Raw genomic sequence first — 22,149 nt, 5'->3', positions numbered from 1 at the left:
CAAACAAAAAGAAACTTGGACATCTGTGCGATGTACGCCACAACCACTCTGGGAGAAGAGAGCATTTGATACTGGTTTGAGAACTTGCTTATCCATTTACGTTCTTCTTTTTCTTATTTATAGGCTTCAACCATTCTCCTATTCCTTATCTGACTAGGATTTTCGACTGGCTCGACTGTTCATAGATTCCCTTTGGGCCGAGACCGACCAGCCTTACATTCTTACTTAGCGCTTTTAGGGTTTCATCTTTTTTGACTAAGTTATGTTGGGTTCATTATTCTTGGGCCATTATTGATGGCTCGTGAGGCCGACCAGGCCCATATCTCTTTTGGGCTTGCTCTTCTCTTCTCTATTGGTTGTTCATTGACCATTTTACCCTTGATTCCAAAATCCACCTATAATATGTGTATTATATAAATTAATGTTATAAAATGATATGGTTAATGAAAATGTCAAACACTTGTTAGCCAAAAAAATTTATTAATATTAAGGGACGAGAGTTTGGATAAATTGAAAAATGTGGGTTGTATATCGTACTCTATTTTAGCTGAAAAAATTTTAAATCAAAAGGTTTGTAGTGGCCATTTGGTTTAAGGTTTTCTAGATGCCTAGGAATTAAGGATGACTGGGAACTATAAACCTGGGAATAAAATTGATGGGAATCAAGGATGACTGTGTTTGGTTATGTATGGAAATGCTATATGAATTTTATAGGAACAAATTATCTTTGTATTTAATTTATAAAATTAATTGTGACAACTCTATAAAATTTTATAGATTAATTGATAAATAATAAATTCAATTCAAAATTTTGAGAAAAATAATTATTCAACAATCAAATAATAATAATAATTAAATTATTAATTACAAGTATTTTAAAAATAAATAATTTATAATTAAAGTTACTAGAATAATGAGCAATTATAAAGTATTAGATTAAACCAAATTTACCTTTCAATAATTAATTTAAACCATAATAATTTTAAACAAAATAATTTAATTTAATCTTCATTCATAGATGAAAAATCATGAGAATAAAATGATAAGAATGAAAGAAAGAAAAATAATAAAAGAAAAATAAAAAATAGAAATAGAAAAAATGAATAATAAATAGAATGAAGAAAGGGAAAATAAATAAATTAAAGAAAAACATATAAAAATATCACATAAAGCAGAAAAATGATTAAAAAAAGTTAAAATAATAAATATAAAAAAGAAAAATAATGAATAAAAAAAAGAAAAACAACAAGAAAAATGAATAAAGAACAGAGGAAAAAAATTATGATGGGAATAAAAAGCATGCAAAGAGAGACATCATTGATGTTTGGAAAAACGTTTTTCTTAGATAAATACCTCAAATTCTTCAACCAAACAAGGATTTTATACATTCATGTTTATTCCCACCTTCTATTCTCTCAAATAAAAACGGTCCATTAAGATTTAGAGAAGATGAACAAAGAAAAAGAAAATGAAAAGTTTGACAAACACGAAACTTGGATAAGTATCCAGTAGGGAACATTGAAAAAAATTTAAGCATCGAAGCCCATTACAATTCATTGATTACAAAATGGAAAACTTTGGTGTGTTCTACTTCTAATTGCATAAAACATTCACAAACCAAATCCTCACTAAACCCCAAGAAAAACAAATTTTATTTAGTGGGTGCATTTCCAAATTCTCTCTGATAACCACCCTTCATCTTTTTTTATACATATATGGCAGGTCTATTATCAAGAATCCTTAAATCACTTACATCATTATTCCAAAATTAGGGGAAAATAATTATATACTCTCTTTGGAGTTTGGACTTAGATATGCTTTTATAGAATTTCATTCAATGAATCTATGCATCTATATTTCAAGTAACCCTCCCCTCACTTTAAAAGTTTTGGAGATAAAATTGTAATGTTTTGTATTAAACTTTGGAATGGAAATAACCTATATATATACATATAGAAGGAAATCAATGGAAAATCTAAATAAAATACAAAATCTTCCATACCAAATTACTAATTATATATCCTAAAGTTCTGTTTGGATTTGACTTTGGGAGAAAAGAAGTGATTATAAAATAACCTTTGTGTTTGGTAAAATAGATTATGATTAAATCTACTAAAATCATTTATAGATCACACCCTCATTTCACACCTTTTTAAAATAAGTTATTTATTATCTTTTAGATTTTCTTATAACTAAATGTAATTTTTAATTTTATCATCTAAAATTAAGGTTCCTTTTGAATTTGGTTTTGGGAGAAAAGAAGTGATAATAAAACAATCCTAATTGTTTTTTTGTGTTAATAAAATAGATTACGATTAAATCCACTAAAATCACTTCTAGATCACACGCTCATTTTACACCTTTTTAAAATAAGTTATTTATTAACTCTTAGATTCTCTTAAAACCAAATACAATTTTAATAGAATTTAATTTTTAGTTTTATCATTTAAAATTAAATTCTATATATATATAAAAACAATAATTTTGTATTTATTTACCAAACATGACCAACTTGTTTAAGTATAAAGTTGAATTTTACCGATGCTTCATATTATAACTAATTTTACAAAAACCACATTTACAAATCATTATTTTAAAAACTATAACAATATCAAACGAAGCCTAAATCTAAATTAAATCTAAGAATGAATTCAAAATGAATAAATCCTTTTTTAATATGAGGCAATTATGAATGTTTGTATCTAATTAAATAATTTTATTAATTTAAATACGAACAAAAAGAGCCAACAAAGATGTATTTTAATTATAAATTTGAGCTTAAGAATAAATAAGACACAAATTATATATAAGATATCTTAAAAGTCAAAGTTAATATATTGTTGGGCCCTCTAAAAAGAAAAATTACAAACATAGAGGGCAATGAAACTACAAAATGATTGGGAATTTAAAGAAGAAAATGATTATTTCCAATAATCTTTACCAATTATGGTTCAAGAAAAAACCTGTCATTGAGCAGCTAATGCTTTGGGATGTGGTGATGATATCAAAAGCATAACATCAAACAACCAAATAGTACATTCCATTCAATTTTTTGCCCAAAAGAAAAAGAATGAGCTTCTTAAACAAATGGATGTGGTTCATTTTTGTACAACTTGAATGAGTGGTACTTATTGTAGCAACTGATCTTCTACATAAATATATGGGTTGTTTGGAGCGCTAATATGATATAGGATATGTGGAGTTCTAATGTCTAGAGAGTTCTAATCAAGTATGAACGGGTATGTTCAAGCACTAAAATGATATACGATACACGGAAGGAAAATGACGGTGAGATATAAAACACGTTTTGAAAATGGACCCACAAACAATTAAAATCAATGAGATAGGATAATGGGCCTCTAAACACTGAGATGATATAGGATGTGGAGATATAGCATCTCGTGTTGGGCCCCAAACAGTAGTTATATTTATATATACATATCTTTCTCTTTGAACTTTAATTATTCAATATTTCAATTTCATATTTTTCATTCATAAGGAGAAGGGCTTACATAATAATTATGTAATCATGATGTGATCATAATAGTTGAACAATGGACTTTAATACTGCATTTGTAATTTTATGCATATTTTGTAAAAATAAAATATTGCTTTTTGTATTTTTAATTAGTTGTTTGTTCATTGTTTTTTTTTAATTCAAATTAAATGGCTAATGATTAGTTTTGGTGGAAACAAAAATGTAATGTGTAATGTTTCATTATACGTGGGCTTCGGAGAGCCATGTGTTATTGTGATATAAATGGCCCAAGTTTAATGACGGCCCAGTACTTTATCGGCCTTCATCATGGGCTTGACATTATAAATAGCCCAAAACAGCCTTCTATTCTAAATCAAATTGAAAATTGTAGGTGACGCGAGGTGATAACTAATTACAAAAAAAAAAAAAAAATAGCATTTTTAGGGATAATAATCAAATATATAATAATATTTTTTAATAAATTGTAAATATAACAAAGATTTCTTTCGCTAATAAATTTTTACCAACGATAGTGTCTATCATTGATAGACTCCTACCAGAGATATGGTCTACCACGGATAAACTATCTAAATTTTGTCATATTTGTAATCTATTTTTATATTATAGTATATCTGCTAATATTTTGGACTTGATTGCTACATGTGCAACTGTCTCAAAACGATCACATCTTTTTTGTACTTTATCAAAAAAAAATCATTCTAATCAATTTAAAGAGTTGATTTTTTTTTTATAAATAATAAATTGTTGATCATGAAAAATATGATTGATTAGTAACTTGAAGATAGCTTAAACTTAATTAATTAAAGAACATATAATGATTGTCTACAAGATTTGCAATGATAACAATTAGTTAGTCATAATATGAGTATGGAAAACGTTACCAATTGATAATTGATTTACACAATATATATACTCTTAATATTTTGTGATTATTTCAAAAAAAGATGGTAGGGTTGATATAGATTCTTTATACTAATACAAAGCGGGGTAGGGGTTTAAACTATAAACCTTTTGATCGTTAACACATCCACATGCCAATTAATTTATCCTCGCTTTGTCAATACTTATTCATTTATAGTCTGGTTCGTATACTCACATAAATTACAAATCTACTTTATTAAGAGAGAAAAATTGATAAGCATTTTATGTTTTGTTTATTGGTTGGTCTTATCAAACAATTTTGCTATATATATTTTTTTTTTCTATAGCAATGAGTTGGAATGGAGATGATAATTGATATCTTATCCACGACATGGGATTAACTCAAACAATGTTGTAAAATAGTCTATGTCCTTGTGGGAGAACAAGTTCCAATTTTGTTGGTGCATTTATTATTTTTTTATTTTTTGGTCTTAACCTCCAAACTTACAAGAGCTGAAGGAAAAAAAGGTGATATAAGCAATTTCAATGGCTATGAACCTAAAAATGAGAAATACGTATTTAATTTCTACTCTTTCAACTTCAGATTTTTCACGACAATTTATTTTCGGGTCCTTTTCTTTATATGATCATTCTTGCAATTGAATCTACCCAATGATCAAATTCCTATTTATTTGACTTCTATCCAATCCCTTGCCAAGAAAGCAATTAGATCTTCTCATATTTTCTGAGTATTTTGTTTACATTTAATTGATTCTTTAATAAAATTATTAGAGTACAAACAAAATCCTACATTAACTCGAGGAAGAAGAGATCTATAGAATAAATATCTCATTTGGTATGAGACTTTTTGAGTGATTTTGATATAAATAAAATAAAGTCACGAGAGTTTATGCATAAGGTAGACAATATTGTATAATTGTGAAGATGTGTAGGGAGATTTTGTCTTTATCAAACATATTCTCAAATTCGGTTGGACCGTCCTCCCGAGAACTTAATTGCTAGAAGTTGAATACTGACATGGCGTAGAGTCCTTATACAAATTCAAGTGGGTTGGGTTGGGTGCTTCGAGATCATCTGGATCGTGTGTGGTTGGTTAGTTTGAAGTTTGTCCCTATATGCCGAGAAGTAAAGATTTTTAAGTTTTGACGATATGCTCTAGTCTTGAGAACTTATGTAGTTGAGTCTAATCGTTTGGAGGTCATAAATTTGTTGAATGATAATGTAGTTAATTTGACCCAAGTCTCCTTTATTATTAAGGAGGCTAAGGATAGAGATAGTGCTTTAGGGTTGTCTCCTTCTTTCATGTTAATTGGAGCCGGAATGTATTGGCAGTGGTTTCATTTGTTTATGTTGCGGAACTTTTTAGTGTAATTGTTGAGTTGTGTTGTATCTTTTCAAAAGAAAAATTTTTAAAAAAACCCTCAGATTGTCCGTTAGAAACGCACCAAATATTAATGTGGGTAACTCTTAATTATGCGAATGGTTCAAAGTTTTTGGTGAGCTTTTTTTTTTTTCATTTATTAATTGTCATGGGGTTGGGGAGAATACTTTATGTAATGTGTAATAATTGCTCACAACAGAGTTACTTTTTAGTGGGCACTCATTTTGAAATAAACTTGTGATTTTTTTTAACGTATTCATGGCCTGATCGAATGATCTTGTAAATCTAAGCTTCAATGAAAAGGCTTCTAATCTTCCAGAAAAATAATAAATAAAATAAAATGAAATGAAAGGCTTCTATTCAAGCCCACCATTTCGATTTAGTCCAATATATACAGTACTACCGTCCCTGAGGTGAGTTTGAATCAAGGATAATCAATATTTAGCCAAGTTTAGAAGCAATCGAATCAAGAAAATAGTAAGACCCAAGTTAAAACCACATTCACAGGCTCTCATTTTGGTATATGAAGCATGTCCAATGCATATCCCAGTCCACTCGACATTAACTTAATTGTATTTCGAAAATTTAATCTTGTTGAGAAGTCAATTCTCACTCTTAAATCTTAGAATTTTTCACACACTTTCCCATATCTCAGGCTCAGGTAACATTCTTTTTTTCGTCCAAATTTTGGGTAGAAGAAGGGAAAAAAACAACTTATTAAGTTTGACCTGTGATTCAAACAATTGTTTATACAATTTCTCAAATCCTCATAAATTAAGGTACCAAAATTCAAAGAAAAGGGCTTTTGCGAGAACGAAAAATTCAAAAGCAAATAAAGAGAGACAGACAGAGATTCGCCATGCATGCATGTTCTTCCTTGTTCCATTGAACATAACGACAAACACCCAGCTCTCTGCTTCACTTTTTATTTTATATATTCCTATATTTTACGCTACTTTTAATTAATATCCATTTCTTATAGTTGTCACCGCCAATTGCCCCTTGTCATCCATGCAAATACCCTTCACATTTCCACAGACATTAAAAATAAAATTTAAAAATATGTTTGTATATATAGAGAGAAAGAGAACGATCTGTAAATAATATAATTACAGCACACAGCTCATAATTATAATCATTTCATATATATATCCTCATTGATTTTCAACAAACACAACAAAAAGAAACAGAACCCAACAGAGAGAAATTCCATCCAACAAAACTAATTAATCTACCACCGATACTCTGATTTTTCCGGCAGCCGCAAACGGAAAATCATGGGACGGGAGTTTTCAGTGAGAGCTCCGTGTCTTTTAAAAGTTCAAGAAAGCTCGAAGACTCGGTCAAATATGACGTGGACAAAACGTCACGCTAGCACTGACCAATGGGGTTTCGCCATGTGGACAGTGTTTTTTTTGTTGGGTCACTTTTGAAGCCACCGACCCAGTTGGGTCGGGTTAACGATTCCGTATATGTGGGCCCCAGTAGTCTTCAGGATGGTTGCCACCTCAGCGTAACTCTGAATCTGATTCTCTTTCTTCAAGATCTCCGGCGGTGCGGCTTCCGACTTTGGCTTCTTCCACTGTGTGGCGGCGGCGGATGGGCTTGCTTCGTCTCGAGCCGGGTCGAACTTCCGGCCCAACAAAGTCCCTTTTGTTAGAAACTCATAAGCCATGTACCCGGCTAGAATCCGGTTCGATAAAACCGATGGCTCACCAGCTTTAGGAGCCGCCGGCGAGGATGGCTCCTTACGCTTTCTGGACGGCCCAGCCGATAACAGCCCATGGCTGTGGAAATGGAAACTCATTTTGGCTTTTTTTCTTCTTGGCCCTTTGTTAAATGCCACGTAAGCTAGGCGCCAACCAACACTCGGATTCCTCGGTGGCAGAACCGTAGAAAGTTGATATTCTAAGGGGTAAAATCGTCCAATAAGATTTTATATTTTTTCCCCTTTTTTTTTCCTCTTTTACGGGAAGAATTTGGCTAGAGGTAAAAAAAAAAAAAAGAACAGAAAAAAGAAAAATAGTGAGTGCTAGTGGGGAATGGTAAAAAAAGAGAAGAGGTTTAAAAATGGGGATAACGTAAGTGAAGGCTAAAAGGGAAAAGGATTGAAAGCGACTAAATTTTTAAACGAAAAAAAAGGAAAAAGAAAAAAAAAAGAAAATATAATTTCTTTTTTTAATAATTTAGGAACGAAAACTGGGAAAAGGGGTCAATGTTTTAGTGAAATCGGATCCAGATGGTGGCGGATGAAACCTGAGGGCACTGCTTGGATCGGCGTACGGACGGCGGTTTGAGCAGTGGCGCCACCCGGCGAGCGGCGGCGATGACGACGGAGCGATAAAAGAAAAGGACCGTTCAGATTACAAAAAAAAAGAAAAAAAATCAGAAGAGAGAGGGAAGAGAAGAAATAGAGGAGAGAGAGTCAGGAAGGGAGAAAATGAGGCGAAGGCGAATTCCCTGATTTTATGTGGGGCATGTTTCCAACTATACCCCTTCGTTTATAGTGAAATACCCGAAAGACCCTCAGAAAACCTCTATTTCTGTCTCCAATCTTGATCCATGCTTCAGCTTCAGCTTCAGCGGAGTGGTCCTTATTATTATTATTATTCATAATTATGATTTTTTGGTGCTTGATTTTTCAACTTAATAATTCAGCCCAAATATGTTAAATTTAAATCTCGTTCTATTTTTTTTTTTAAGAAATAAATCTCTGTTCCATTGATTTCTAAAACAATAAATAAACAATAATTCAACCCAAAATACATGTGTCACATTTTCTTCTATTTAAATTTATACATATTTTAATTTTTGGAAAAAAAAAATATCTCCCCTACTATCACTGTGACAGAACTCGATTTTATGAACTTTAAAAACCATCCTAACTAAAATTTGATCAAGAATATAATTCTTCTTTTAATGACAATAAATAATTGAAACAATTACCAAAAATTATAAACTGTCACTAGCTATCAAGTTTATATTATTGTCATCAATTTGTTGAAATTAATTTAATAATTAATTCATATAAATTAAATTGTAATTATATTTGGACTATTTAACGAACATATTGCATGATCTCAATTATAATTATAAGTAAAATGTTGTCAAAAAAAATTTTTTTGAACAAGGTGGATCTGACTTAAGTAAGAATTATGAAAATCCTAAAAACAACTTATAAATACAGAATCTTAAGAACAACTTTAACAATCTAAAGTATAAACAACATGTTATTGGAATTATTTGGATTATAAAGTTGATTATAAAGTTTAACAATTTTGAGAGATAATTTTCAGAGGTGGAAAATTGTTTAAATCGAAATATTGTACTCTGTTTTTAATTAAAATTGGGATCAATATGGTTTTCCATTTTGTATATTACAGATGTTTGGTTTAAGAACAAAAAGAGGAAAAAGAAGGTTGAAGCGGTGGTGCAATGAGGAAAGGGTGCTATCACCGTAGGTAGTTACTCTTTGTAAATTTTTTTACTTCTTTAATTATTTTATTTATTTATGGGGCAATTGAAGAAATATCTAAAATAAAAATTTGTTTTTAAAATAGGACTAACTGTATTTTTCTTTACAAAAATGATTTAACAATTAGATCAGTTAACATATTAAATTTAAATATAGATGGGTATACCATGTTCAAATCTAGTAATTTAAAATTAACAAAACCAAATCTAATAAATTTAAATTAACCAACAAATAATCTAAAACTAATTGAACGAAATCTAATAATCTAAAACTAATATTTTAATGAACTGGAAAACTAAAAATTTAAAAGCAGACTAATTTGAAAAAGAAAACAAATTTTAATTTCAAAATTCAAAATTTTTAAAACTAATGAAATAGAATCGGTATTTTCATTATTTCATAGAAAAATTCACGAACATAAAAAAAAAAAAAGCAACAAAATATCATTAATGTAAATTTAATATAAGTAATAGACATGTTAACTTGTTTAAAAACCATAAAATGTTTAATTTAAACTTAGTTTTTTAATTTTCCATTTTTATAATTTTTTTAGAAATATCTGTTGAAATCAATATTTCATCGTATTTCCATCAAAATTTTCGTAAAATTAAATATTTGATATTTTTGTCAACATGATGGTGGTGGTTATATTTTGGTGATAACCTTGGGCCCAAACGCCTCTTAAGAAGTTTGAATCTCCATATTCTTATATTTTTTTAAAAATAAATCTCCATACTATTGATTTCAAAATAATAATAATTCAACCCAAAATACATGTGATATTTTCTTATATTTAAATCTATAAATATTTTAATTTTTTAAAGAAAAATATCTCCCAATAATACAAATTGAGTTGAGTAAAATTTTTTCACTTAATAATAAAACAGTCTTTGCTTGACTATATATATTTGTTTAAGATTCTTATCATTTGCTTGGAGAAGAGATTATGAATTGCCTCTGATGTTGTTTTTCAAGATATTAACTCTATAAAGAATTATTCTCTATAGTATTTTTCTGAGTTGCTTTCCTTTTATTGATTTGTCAAATTTGTTTGGAGATGTTTTTCACCTTTTCACTATGCTATTTAAGTTCGAGAAGCATCTTTGTTAGGATTACCATATGTATTATTGTGTGAGGTTATTTATTGAATAATAAAAAACAAATTTCTGTAAAATCAATGTTCAAAGAAGAAAGATTTAATCTTAGCTTGTTCTTTAGTTGATTTTGCTGTCTTGTGAAGTGGTAATTAGTCTTAGGCGCGTGCGCACACACACCTATATATTTTTTGAAAAAATGTTAATTCAACTTTTTGTTTGCTATAGTATTGAAAAACTGACATAAATGATCAAGTAAATATTTTTTATAAATATGAGTTCACGCTAAAAAAAAATTAAAATATCTTTTAAATGAAATAAAAAGAATTTGCCACACAAAGAATTTGTCACACTTTAAATCATGATTGCTCAGTTTGGTGAGATACATAAAGGTATGTGATGTCAAAATGTAAATGTTTTTAACGAAAAATTCTTATAGGTAGAAAACTTCCAAAAATATTTACACTTTATAACAAAAAGTTCCGCTGTGTAATTTTTGAAATATTTTACTTGTAAATATTTTTAAATATTTTTTATATTTAAAAATGCCCCTTTTTTCTGTAAATTAATTGATTTTATTGTTTTAAATTTGAAGTCTTTCCTCAATTTTGAAATTTTCATAATTTTTAATTATTGACTTTTCATTTAGTTAAACTTTTTCTTTGATTCGCCTGTTGAGAGATTGATGGACCCAATTTGTTGGACGGGATAACAATTCGAAATTTGAAACTTTATATAAATTATGATTATCAATTTTTTCATTCCAATTAAGATTTATTAATTAGACAATCTCAAGGAATCGGTAGAATAATTGTTTCGTTTAGGAATAAAATTGTTAAATGATTGTTGATTAGTTGTCAAAAATAATTTAAAATTGGGAAATTTGTCCTTCCCATCGATTTTTTATCATGCTTATTAATAAAATTGAGATGATACCTATGATGCGAATATGGGCATAATTTAATTTATTCAATTTTTTGCTTCAATATAGTTTAATGGATTAAAGCATCTACTTTTTTTTTTCTTTGAAATCTTACGTCCAACTTTTCACCTCTTATCATAATTACTATATCCACATTTTCCACTCTTTTTCAAAATAGATATTATGTGAACATGTCAAAAATTATGCACGGTATAGTAAAGTTACTCAAGCATATTGGGGTTAAATAAATTGAACAACTATAATAATTTACTAATTTAAAAAAATACGATGTCATTTTGTACATAGATGAAGATTCAAAATTCTCTTTTTTTTTTTCTCTAAAAAATAATGATAAACGAAGGTTAACAAATATCACAAACATAAATTGAGATGAAAGAAAATGACAATTTTCTTTTATAGAAATGTTCATTTGTACCAATTTATCTTTAATAAATATTTGGTTGATATATAGATTGAATTTTGTTAATAGGAGTGTTGGATTATATATAACAAGTTATATTCTAGTGAATTGATCCACTCTTTAAATGTGTTAATAAAATAATAATTTAATGATATATTAGCTTTTTTATCATCAAATCAATTAATTTTTTAACGGAAAAATCTAGTAGAGGATGTGTAATAAATTGGATAAAAATGGAATTTTGAAACTGTTTAATATATTTTGCATATAAAAATCAAACCTTGAATACATTAATTACCCAATAATTACACCAAAGAGAGAATCAAAAATCAAGAAAAAGAAATACTCTTTCAAAAATGAAAGAAAACAAAAGAAAATTTTGATAGATTAGATTAGACTAGAAGAGAAAAATATGTACGAATAAAGAATAGAAGCCAATGACTTTAATATGTAAATGTCACAATCACTACAAATTTACCATTTAATCCTAGAGATTCCAATTCTTTTACCACATCGGTCATCAAGAAGAATAAAGCTAATATTCACTAAAAAGATGGGGAAACGAAAAAAGAGAATATTGGGACTTGTTGTGCAATTGAGAGCACAACCAACACAATGAATATGGAAAAATATAATATAATAATAAAATAAAATAATTAAAATTATGAAAATTTAATCATATAAAAATTTAGTGAAAAATTGGAGTGGATTTCTCACTAATATGTGTGATTTTAAGATCCACCAAATGTCACTAGGCAAAGTGGCAAGTAGGACGTGGTATTACATGGACAACATAAAGACTGACACATGGCTTTTAGGACACTAAGCAATGTGCATCTATTTATTTTTATAATATTTATAATACTTTCCCTTCATACATATATGAAATATGTCTCGTTAAAACCTTACTAGGAAAAATCCAATGGAAAAAAAACTCTAGTGAAGAAAAAAGAGTACATATTTCATATAATATATACTCCTAAAAGAATACAATATATTTACTCCACCTCATGAAAACATCACTTAACATCTCTGAGTAGCTGCATTTCAATGTTGTGTACCAATTTTTCAAAAGTTGCGATTGATAATACATTTGTAAATAAGTCATCAGGTTATCCTTCGAACAAATTTGTTGTACATTGACGTCGCCATTTTCTTCAAGATCATGAGTGTGGAAACGCTTCAGTGAAATATGTTTTCTTCTATCTCCTTTAATATATTCTATTTTGATTTGAGTTATGCAACTTGTGTTGTTTTCATATAATATTGTTTGAAGACTTTTATTAGAAGACAAGTCACATGTTTCACGAATGTGCTGAGTCATTGATCTTAGCTATATACATTCTCGACTAGCCTCGTGAATTCAAGAATTTTAGCATGATTGGAGGAAGTGGCCGTTATGGTCTGTTTCATCGATCGTCATGATAGAATAGTTCCTCCACATGTAAACTGATAACCTGTTTGAGATCTAGTTTTGTGTGGATCAGATAAATATCCAGAATCTGTATAACCAACTAGGTCAAAATTTGATTTATTTGAATAAAATAAACCCATATCAATTGTTCCTCAAAGATAATGGAGTATATGCTTAATTTTGTTCCAATGTTTTTTTGTAGGAGAATAACTATATCTAGTTAATAAATTTACTAAAAATGCAATATCTGATATTGTATTATTAGCAAGATATATAAGCGCACCAATTGTACTAAGATATGGTACTTCAAGACCAAGCAGTTCTTCATTATCGTTTCCAGGTCAAAATATATCTTTCTTTATATCCAATGAACAGACTTCCATTGGAATATTTAATGAATGTGCTTTGTCCATATAAAATCTTTTCAAAAAATTTTCTGTATAAGTTAACTAATGAATAAATATTTCATCTGCTAAATGCTCAATTTGCAAACCAAGGCAAAATTTTATTTTTTCGAGATCTTTCATCTCAATTTCTTTCGTAAGATATTCTATTACCTTTCAAAGCTTTTTAGTAGTTTCAATTATATTCATGTCATCAACATATACAGTTATAATAGCAAATCTTAATTGTGATTTTATTATTATTATTATTATTATTATTATTATTATTATTATTTTATAAAAACACAGGGACATATTGGATTATTTTGATATCTTTCTTTCATTAAATATCCACTCAGGCGATTGTATCACATTCGTCCTAATTGTTTCAATCCATATAGTAATCTCTGTAACTTTATTGAATATAATTTTTGGGAATTTGATGTATATGTTTCAAGTACCTTAAATCATTATAGGATCCTCATATAGATAAAAGATCCATATAATATGTTGTGACTACATCCATAAGATGCATATTCAGACTTCATACACAGTAAGACCAATTAAATATCTTAGTGTAATTACATTCACCACTAGAGAATATGTCTCCTCATAATCAATATCAGGTTTTCGTGAGAAACCTCGTGCAACTAGTATTGCTTTGTATCTTGCGACCTCACTATTTTTATTTCTTTTTCTCATAAATACCCATTTCTATCCCATGGGACATTCTAGTGTTCGGACTACTAGTCCAAAAGCCTGCCATTCATACCTCAATTGCTTATTTTCACTGAAGCGAATCTTTTCTATGTTAACATTCTTCAATAGATTTTGGTTCAGGATCCTTATTTTCAAATATAATATCAAGAGCAATATTGTATGGAAAAATATAGTTTGATTCCATCTTTTTCCTGTCATGACATACTTTATTGAAATCTCATTATTATTTTTAGGTATTTCATCTTCCTCACTAGTCATGTCAAGGATTTCTTTATGGGTATTTACATCATCAACCGACTTTTTTACTATTAATTGTTTTTCGTTTTAGAGGATTTTTATCTTTGAAACCCACTGGTCTACCACGCTTCAAGTGTCTTCCAAACTCATTAGTGACAACTTGTTGTGTTGGGATATCATTTTTTTATGAAACATTTGCCGCTGGTATATGTGATTTAGTTATTTTCTTTGCATCTATAATTGCATTTGGTAATTGATTTGCTATATTTTGCAAATGGATTATTTTTCTAAATTTCAAGTTCATATTGATTTGTATGAGGATCTAAATGAGACAATAACGATGCATTTCATGTAATTTTCTTTTCCAATTTCTTAATTCATCCCCTAATATTGGAAAATTTGTCTCATTAAAATGATCATCAGCAAATCGTGCAGTAAATACATCACTCATCAGGGGTTTAAGATATTTAATAATTGATGGGGAATCGTATCCAATACACATTCCTAACTTCTTTTGAAGACCCATCCTAATGCGTTGTGGTGGAACAATTGTAACATATACTGCAAATCCAAAAATTATAAGCTAATTGTAATGGCAAATACTTATGATAAGCTATTGGCCTAACACGTACAAGTGACGCTACATGTAAAATACCATGTCCTCATATAAATGAATGAAGCTTAGCTCTCATAAGTAATGGTCTTGCAATTAATTGCAAATTCTTTATAAATGATTTTGCTAAACCAAATTGTGTATGAACATGAGCTACAAGATGTACAACACTTATCCCAATTGAAGTACAATAATTATCAAGAGCTTGGGATGTAAATTTACCAACATTATTAAGACGAATGGTCTTCATTATATAATCAGTAAATTGTTTTAATTATTTGAGCAAGTAATCTTGCAAATACAAGATTTCGACTTGATAATAAGCATGTGTGTGACCGTCTACTGGATGCATCTATTAATACCATAAAATATCTAAATTGTCCACTTTTTGGGTTAATAGATCTACATATATCACCATGAATTCATTCTAAAATGCAGGTGACTCAGTTCCCACTTTAGCTGATGATGGTTTAATTATTAATTTGCTTTCAGAGCAAGCATCACATGATAATTTATTATATTGAAGAATCTTCTGGCTCTTGAATGGGTATCCACTTGAATTCTCAATAATTCTGCTCATCATTATAAACTCTGGATAACCCAATCTATCATGCCAAATAGCAAATATATCTGGATTCTTGAACTTCAGGTTCATTGTTGCATATGTTTTAATTACTCGTAAATGAGTATAATACAATCTAGAAGATAAAGCAGATAACTTTTCCAATATACGTTTTTCATTTGAAACAGTAGAGATAATATATGGATATTTTGTATTATTCTTACTATCAGTCTCAATATGATAACCATTGCAACATATATCTTTAAAACTTAGAAGATTTCTCTTTGATTGACTAAAGAACAATGTATTGTCAATTGTAAATTTTGTTCCTCTAGACAAAATAATATTTGTTTTTCCAAGACCTTCGATCAAATTTGCAAAATCTTATATTGTGTTTATTTCTGCTTTCAACATTGTCAATTTGAAAAGGTATTTTTTATTTGTAAATATTATGTATGTAGTTGCACTATCTGCTAGACATAGATCTTCTTTGTTCATTTTTTAATCACCTCACATATGAAAATGATCTGTCACTACTACAAAAACAATGTTTTTTTTTTTTTTACTTTTTTAAATGTAAAAAATGACTTTTCTTGACGTTTTAAAAAACGTCAAGGAAGCCAGTGTCCAAAATGTCAATTTTCTTGACGTTTTAAAAAATTCAAGAAAAGTGGCACTTGACATTTAGAAAAACGTCAAGAAACATTGACACTTGATATGTTTCAAACGTTAAGAATATGAGCGTTCTTGGCAAGGAAAAAAATGTCAAGAAATTTTGTTAACTTGACAATGAAAAAACGTCAAGATATATCTTACTTGACATATTAGAAATGCCAAGAATATGAGAGTTATTAACCGGTTAAACATGTCAAGAATATCTATAATTGTTGGGCGTGCTTCTGTATATTTGATGAAATCAGCCCAGATGATGAAATACTTGTGAAACCTTTCTTTGCTGATCCAAACGAGCTCAATTCTTTTGCCCCAAAATTACTTTGGTTTGGTAGAAAACTTGGCTATTAAACGCTCACGATTTTCCAGCTGATGCTTTACACGTGGTTTGAACCATGGCTCTTTGTCTGATGGAAAAATGAAAGAAATTTTTTTTCTGATGGGTGATTAATACAGAATTATTAATGTAGAATTAATTTTCTTTATCTCTCTTTTTTCTCTTTGGTTCTCTTGTTCTTTGCCTTCTGAATTCTTTACACTTTCTTCTAACCCTAATGTCTTCTTGTTTGATCTGTGCGACTGCTTTGAGTTAACGATGGAAGAATCATGCAATTGTGTAGATGATGGAAGAAGAAACTGGAGAACGACCATGCAATCGTGTAGACGATGGAAGAAGGAAATGGAGAACGACCATTCAATCATGTAAACGATGAGAAGAAATGGAAGAAGATGCATAACGATATACGTGGTTTGGCTTATTGAAGCCTACATCCACGGGAAGGAGAGAATTTTATTAAGAGCTAAGTCACAGATTCTTTCTTTTTACAAATTTTCAAGTTTTTCTTGAAGCTATGTATGTTGTCTCTACAAAATTTGTAAATGATGAGTATTTATCCTAATTTCTGATACAAGTAGTTACAATAACTAATGGTAAAAGTTAAAGAAATGTGAAATAGTTCTCGAATGTTGAATGTTGAACTTATATTCTTCAATAATCTTGACAAGGAAAAAATGTCAAGAAATTTGCTTGTGACTTTTTTAGAAAAATCTACAATTTTGACATTTTTACCTATAATTACTCTTGTATTTTGATTCAACAACCACATTTGGTATATATATATGATATACGTTCACCAATCAAATAAACAATAAACCATTTTCAATCTTATATATCAACCAAATTTTCACCAATATCTCTTTATAAAAACTTTACTTCTTTAACATCATGAATTCAACAACAAAGAAAACTAAATTTCCACCAGTTCAACAACAAAGAAAATCAAGTTCATCCACACCAAAACGATATTGGATACAAAGCAGTTGACCACACAAGTTCATCCGCAAGCTTGATATCATTATTGTATCCAAACTTCCTGAGCACAGTACATGTTGTCTCCAAACGCCCCTTCTCAATAAATAAGGCATGAAGAAAGAGTTACCCTGTCAAAGTGAGCCCACGATCATTCACTCTTTTAGGAAGTTTTTCTTGCACAACGCAAATAATAACAAAATCATAGAAATTACTTAGCTAGAACCTTTTTCTTAACCCCCAAATTAAAATTCCCCAACTCCTTTGTCAAATATTTGTTTCTGCAATAGCAGGAACTCATCAGAGAAAAAAAAAAAAAAAAAAAAAAAACCCTCAAGCTTCACTCCTAAATGTCCACACAACATACAAATAAAAACTTTAATCAGTGTCCTTCATTCAAACTTCAAACATATAAATTTAAGCAACAAAACAACAGATAATAATATACATTAAACATTTGGAAAGCTACTACTCAGATTGACCAAACGTTTGTTTGGGTTTCTTTAGAACAGAACATAACACACAATACCAGCAAACCAAGTTATGTGTAAGAAACGAGTTGTCTCTCATTAACTTCATCAAAACATCAAGAAGATGGTTAACTTAAAATGTTGAAATTCAGACCAAAATTTTCTCACCATTTTGAGGTTGGATTGGAGCCAAATCTTGTACAATGGGAGTGGATTCAAGAGAAGATTCAACAACAGTGTTCTGAAGGGAGGATGAAAGATACAGAGAGAAAATTGTGAAATGAAAGTGAAGCAAAGAGTAAAAAGAGGGCAAATACAAGATAAAATTCACCTTAGTGCAGATGGACAACCTTAAGCGATCAACAGAAGGACGCAAACTTTGCTGTCGACGAAATGCAAATATCCTTTGAACCCTAAAGAACCTCTGAAATACAAAAAAAAAAAAGAAGGTTGAGTTTCTGAAATACGAACCTCCAAACCCTAAAATACCAAATGAATCTCTGAAATACAAAAAACCAAAGATTGGGTTGAATGCATAGCACAAGAAAACAAAACCTTGGAGATGAAGTCGAAGCGAAGCTGCGACGACAAGAAAGCTTGAGATGAAACAAAAGCTTGGGCAATAGGGAGGAAAGAGCGGTGGCAACATGAACGCTTCCATGGAAGGGAGTTGGTCGACTCGTTTTAGAGTAAAGCTAAGGCAGCAACAAAGTGGGAGAATAAAAATGTGGTCGATCGGGTTCGTTTGAGAGGGAAAACGAAAACCCATAGCGTTGTAACGCTATTCAGAGCGTTCATCGCTGCTTGCGTGAGGCACGCACGTTTTCAATTTCTCAATCAAAATATGTAGCATTGCAACTCTACTTTTCACCATTGCAACCTTTGTCCTATATTCTTTAGGTTTTTAAAACGTCAAGAAACTATTAATTAAACTTGACATTTTTTAAACATCACGTACTGTATTTTTCAGGAAAAATACACAACCTCCGCTTTTTAAAATCAATTCTTGACTTTTTTTTTTTCTTTAAAATTACCTATTTCTTGACATTTTTTCATAAAAAGTCAAGTATTTAAAATTGCAAACATCAAGATATGTGGTTTTTCTTATAGTGTATGTTTCATCATTAAAAGAAAATAATTACAATAAGAAAAACAACACTTAAAATATACAAAAGTTACTAAAAAAAATATGAAGATAAATTAAAAAACAACAACAACATTAAGTCTAGACATTCTCAAAATCAAAAGAAACACTTGAAGTTCCATCAATCGTGTCAATCTTCTCTTGGGGAGATTCAAAGAAGTCTGTTACATCTAAATATCATATGGGATGGGTCAAATATTTCATTATCGTGGTATGCAAAATTTGCTTCCACATTTTTCTCTTTTTCCTTTAGGAAGGCTTGATAGGGTCAACTAAGTGTTTTCACGTATGATAGATACGTGATCAATACCCAGTCATTCTACATCAGAAACATTTTTTTTCAACACTCTTTGAACTCTTAACTTGTAGAGTTTTTCCTTTGTGATCATCATTTTGTGTGGTTTTTTTAAATTCGAATTATTAGAACGACCACCATGCAAATAGTAATTATTTCTTCCTCTGCCATGGTCACGACCTCGACCACGATTACTAACATTCATAATATTCATTTCAGGGAATGACGTTGTTCCAGTTAGTCGAGATTCGTGATTCTTCATCAATATTCGTTATTTCGTTCGGCCACAAGAAAACATGAAATTAGTTCAGAATATTGTTTAAAATTTTTCTCTCGATATTTCTGCTGCAAGAGCATATTCGAGACATGAAATGTAGAAAATATCTTCTCTAACATATTAGCATCAGTAATTTTCTCTTCGCATAGCAACAATTTTTAACCGAATTTAAATAATACAGAATTGTAATCATTTACTTATTTAAAATCTTATAGTTCTACATGCATCCACTCATAACAAACTTTAGAAAGAATAACTTTTTTTTTTTTATGATCATACATTTCTTTTAAATTTTTCCACAAGATACGGGGATATTCTATTATAAGATACTCCATTTTTAATCCCTCGTGGAGATGATGACGAAGGAAAATCATAGCTTTTGCTTTGTCCTGACTGGATGTCGTATTTCCTTCTTTAATTGTTTCTCCCAAGTTCATAACATCCAGGTGAATTTCGGCATCGAGCACCCATGACAAATAATTATTATCATGAATGTTAAGGGTTGCAAATTCTAATTTTGTGAGGTTTGTCATGGAAATACTATCACAAAATATTGTATTTATATTAGAAATTTAATATGTACTAAATATGCAAAATAACATTTAATTTATTAATTATAATAAAGAGGAAAAAACCGACCTACCTTTAAGGCCTACCTTCAACGATGGAAGCAATAGGAACTGATTACATGTTGTGAAATTGAGGAGCACGATGGAGTACAACAGATATGGATAAAATATAATATAATAATAAAATAAAATAACTAAAATTATGAAAATTTAATAATATAAAAATTTATTGAAAATTTGAAGTACCAATGTGTGTGATTTTAAGATGCACCAAATGTCACTATTTATAGGTAAAGTGACAAGTTGGATGTAGTCTTACATGAACATCAAGCATGAATATCTACAAGATACATGGACAACATGAAGATTGACACATGACTTTTAGGACACTAAGTAATGGTCATCTATTTATTTTTATAATATTTATAATACGACTAAAGTATTGCGCAATTCCTTTTTTTGGGATAATTTTTTTTATTTTTTTAAAATAATTTTATTTTAATAATTATTAAACAAATAGGGTTGGGTTGAAAATAATGTAAAGAATAGGGTAGTGGAATCGTTGACTCGGTACATGATTAGCCCTCGTCCACGACTTCCTTCGCATCACATGCATCTGGCACATCTAGCACTGACCTAGCACAAGAAAATTGCCACATGGACAATTATACAGTGTTGACCCGGTAATCATGGATGAGGTCCATGGCTACATAAAGTTGTGTATTGGGTACACGATTTAGTGGTCCCAAAATGCGCCCCACGATCTTCTCCCCCTTCACTTTCTTCCCATCTCAAACTTTTCATTTTCTGCCTCTCTCTCACAGTCATTGGTCCATCTGTGTTCTCCATCTGCCGGTCCACCACCATCCTCGTTGGTTGTTCTTCCTACTACCGCCAACCATAGGTAACATTTTTTTTTTTTGTTCCAATATATGAGATTGTGCATAAAAAAGTAGAGTTTCCAAAACATTCAAGTGTATGCTCCATAGATCTACTATTTTGTTTTCATTTGGGTTGATTTAAGTGTATACTCCATAGATCTACATTTGGGCTAATTTTAAATTTGGGCTGATTTGAATATTTTTAATTTTAATTTGGGTCGATTTGAAATTGGGTTGATTTTGTTTTTTTATTTTAAAAGAAAATTTTTGGACTGTTTGGACTAGTCATAAAATAATATTTGGACTGCTTGGAGTATTGATTTATTTTGACTGTTTAAAAGAAGAAACAAACTTTTTGGATTGATGTCGGATTAGGTTGTTCTTATCAACATATTTTTTGTGAACTATAGCAGTTGTAAAAATTTGACTAAATATATCGATGCGTCCTGAAGAATTAGTCATTCTTGAATCTAGAAATGATGGAGACAATGATATTGACGTAGAACTTGATGAATTATTTAAAAACGATAGAAGTGCAAAACATGATCTTGAGTTGGTACCATCGAAGATGTTCACATAGATAGATTGGGAAATTACTAATTCAACCTATGAATGAGGGTCGACATTGGAGGAAATGAGTAGATTTGTAGATAATTCTAGTTTAATGAAAAAAAAAGGTGTTATTTGATACTAAAGAAGATTTACAACTGGCTGTAAAAAAAATATTGTGTGACAGATCACTATGAGATTGTCGTAATAGATTCAAATCAAGATATTTGGTATGTGAGATACAAACAATGGAAGGATGGTTGTGATTGAAGGTTACGGGCATGTCGGCGTAAAACTCATGGGATATTTCAAATTACCAGACTTAAAATATAGTTAGAGTTGATCCTAGAGTACCTGTGGCTTTACATCAAGAAGTAATT

The 22,149-nt window shown here is 29.8% G+C and overlaps 2 long non-coding RNA genes across 2 annotated transcripts; both read right to left on the bottom strand.

The window, feature by feature from the left end:
- Nucleotides 1-6,857: 6,857 nt before the first annotated feature.
- Nucleotides 6,858-8,380, bottom strand: LOC120087602. The gene is made up of 2 exons (XR_005484628.1): nt 8,019-8,380; nt 6,858-7,745 (listed from the first exon to the last, which is right to left on the bottom strand). It is a non-coding gene; the product is annotated as an uncharacterized LOC120087602 (long non-coding RNA).
- A 9,094-nt stretch (nt 8,381-17,474) lies between these two features.
- Nucleotides 17,475-18,858, bottom strand: LOC120077070. Its single transcript, XR_005481745.1, has 3 exons — nt 18,610-18,858; nt 18,223-18,478; nt 17,475-17,715 (listed from the first exon to the last, which is right to left on the bottom strand). It is a non-coding gene; the product is annotated as an uncharacterized LOC120077070 (long non-coding RNA).
- Between the last annotated feature and the right edge of the window lie 3,291 nt (nt 18,859-22,149).

The sequence above is a fragment of the Benincasa hispida genome, chromosome 1 (assembly GCF_009727055.1).
Source record: "Benincasa hispida cultivar B227 chromosome 1, ASM972705v1, whole genome shotgun sequence".
Lineage (NCBI taxonomy): Eukaryota > Viridiplantae > Streptophyta > Magnoliopsida > Cucurbitales > Cucurbitaceae > Benincasa > Benincasa hispida.
The sequence above is the reverse complement of the archived record's forward strand: the minus strand, read 5'-3'. Positions and strand labels throughout refer to the sequence as shown.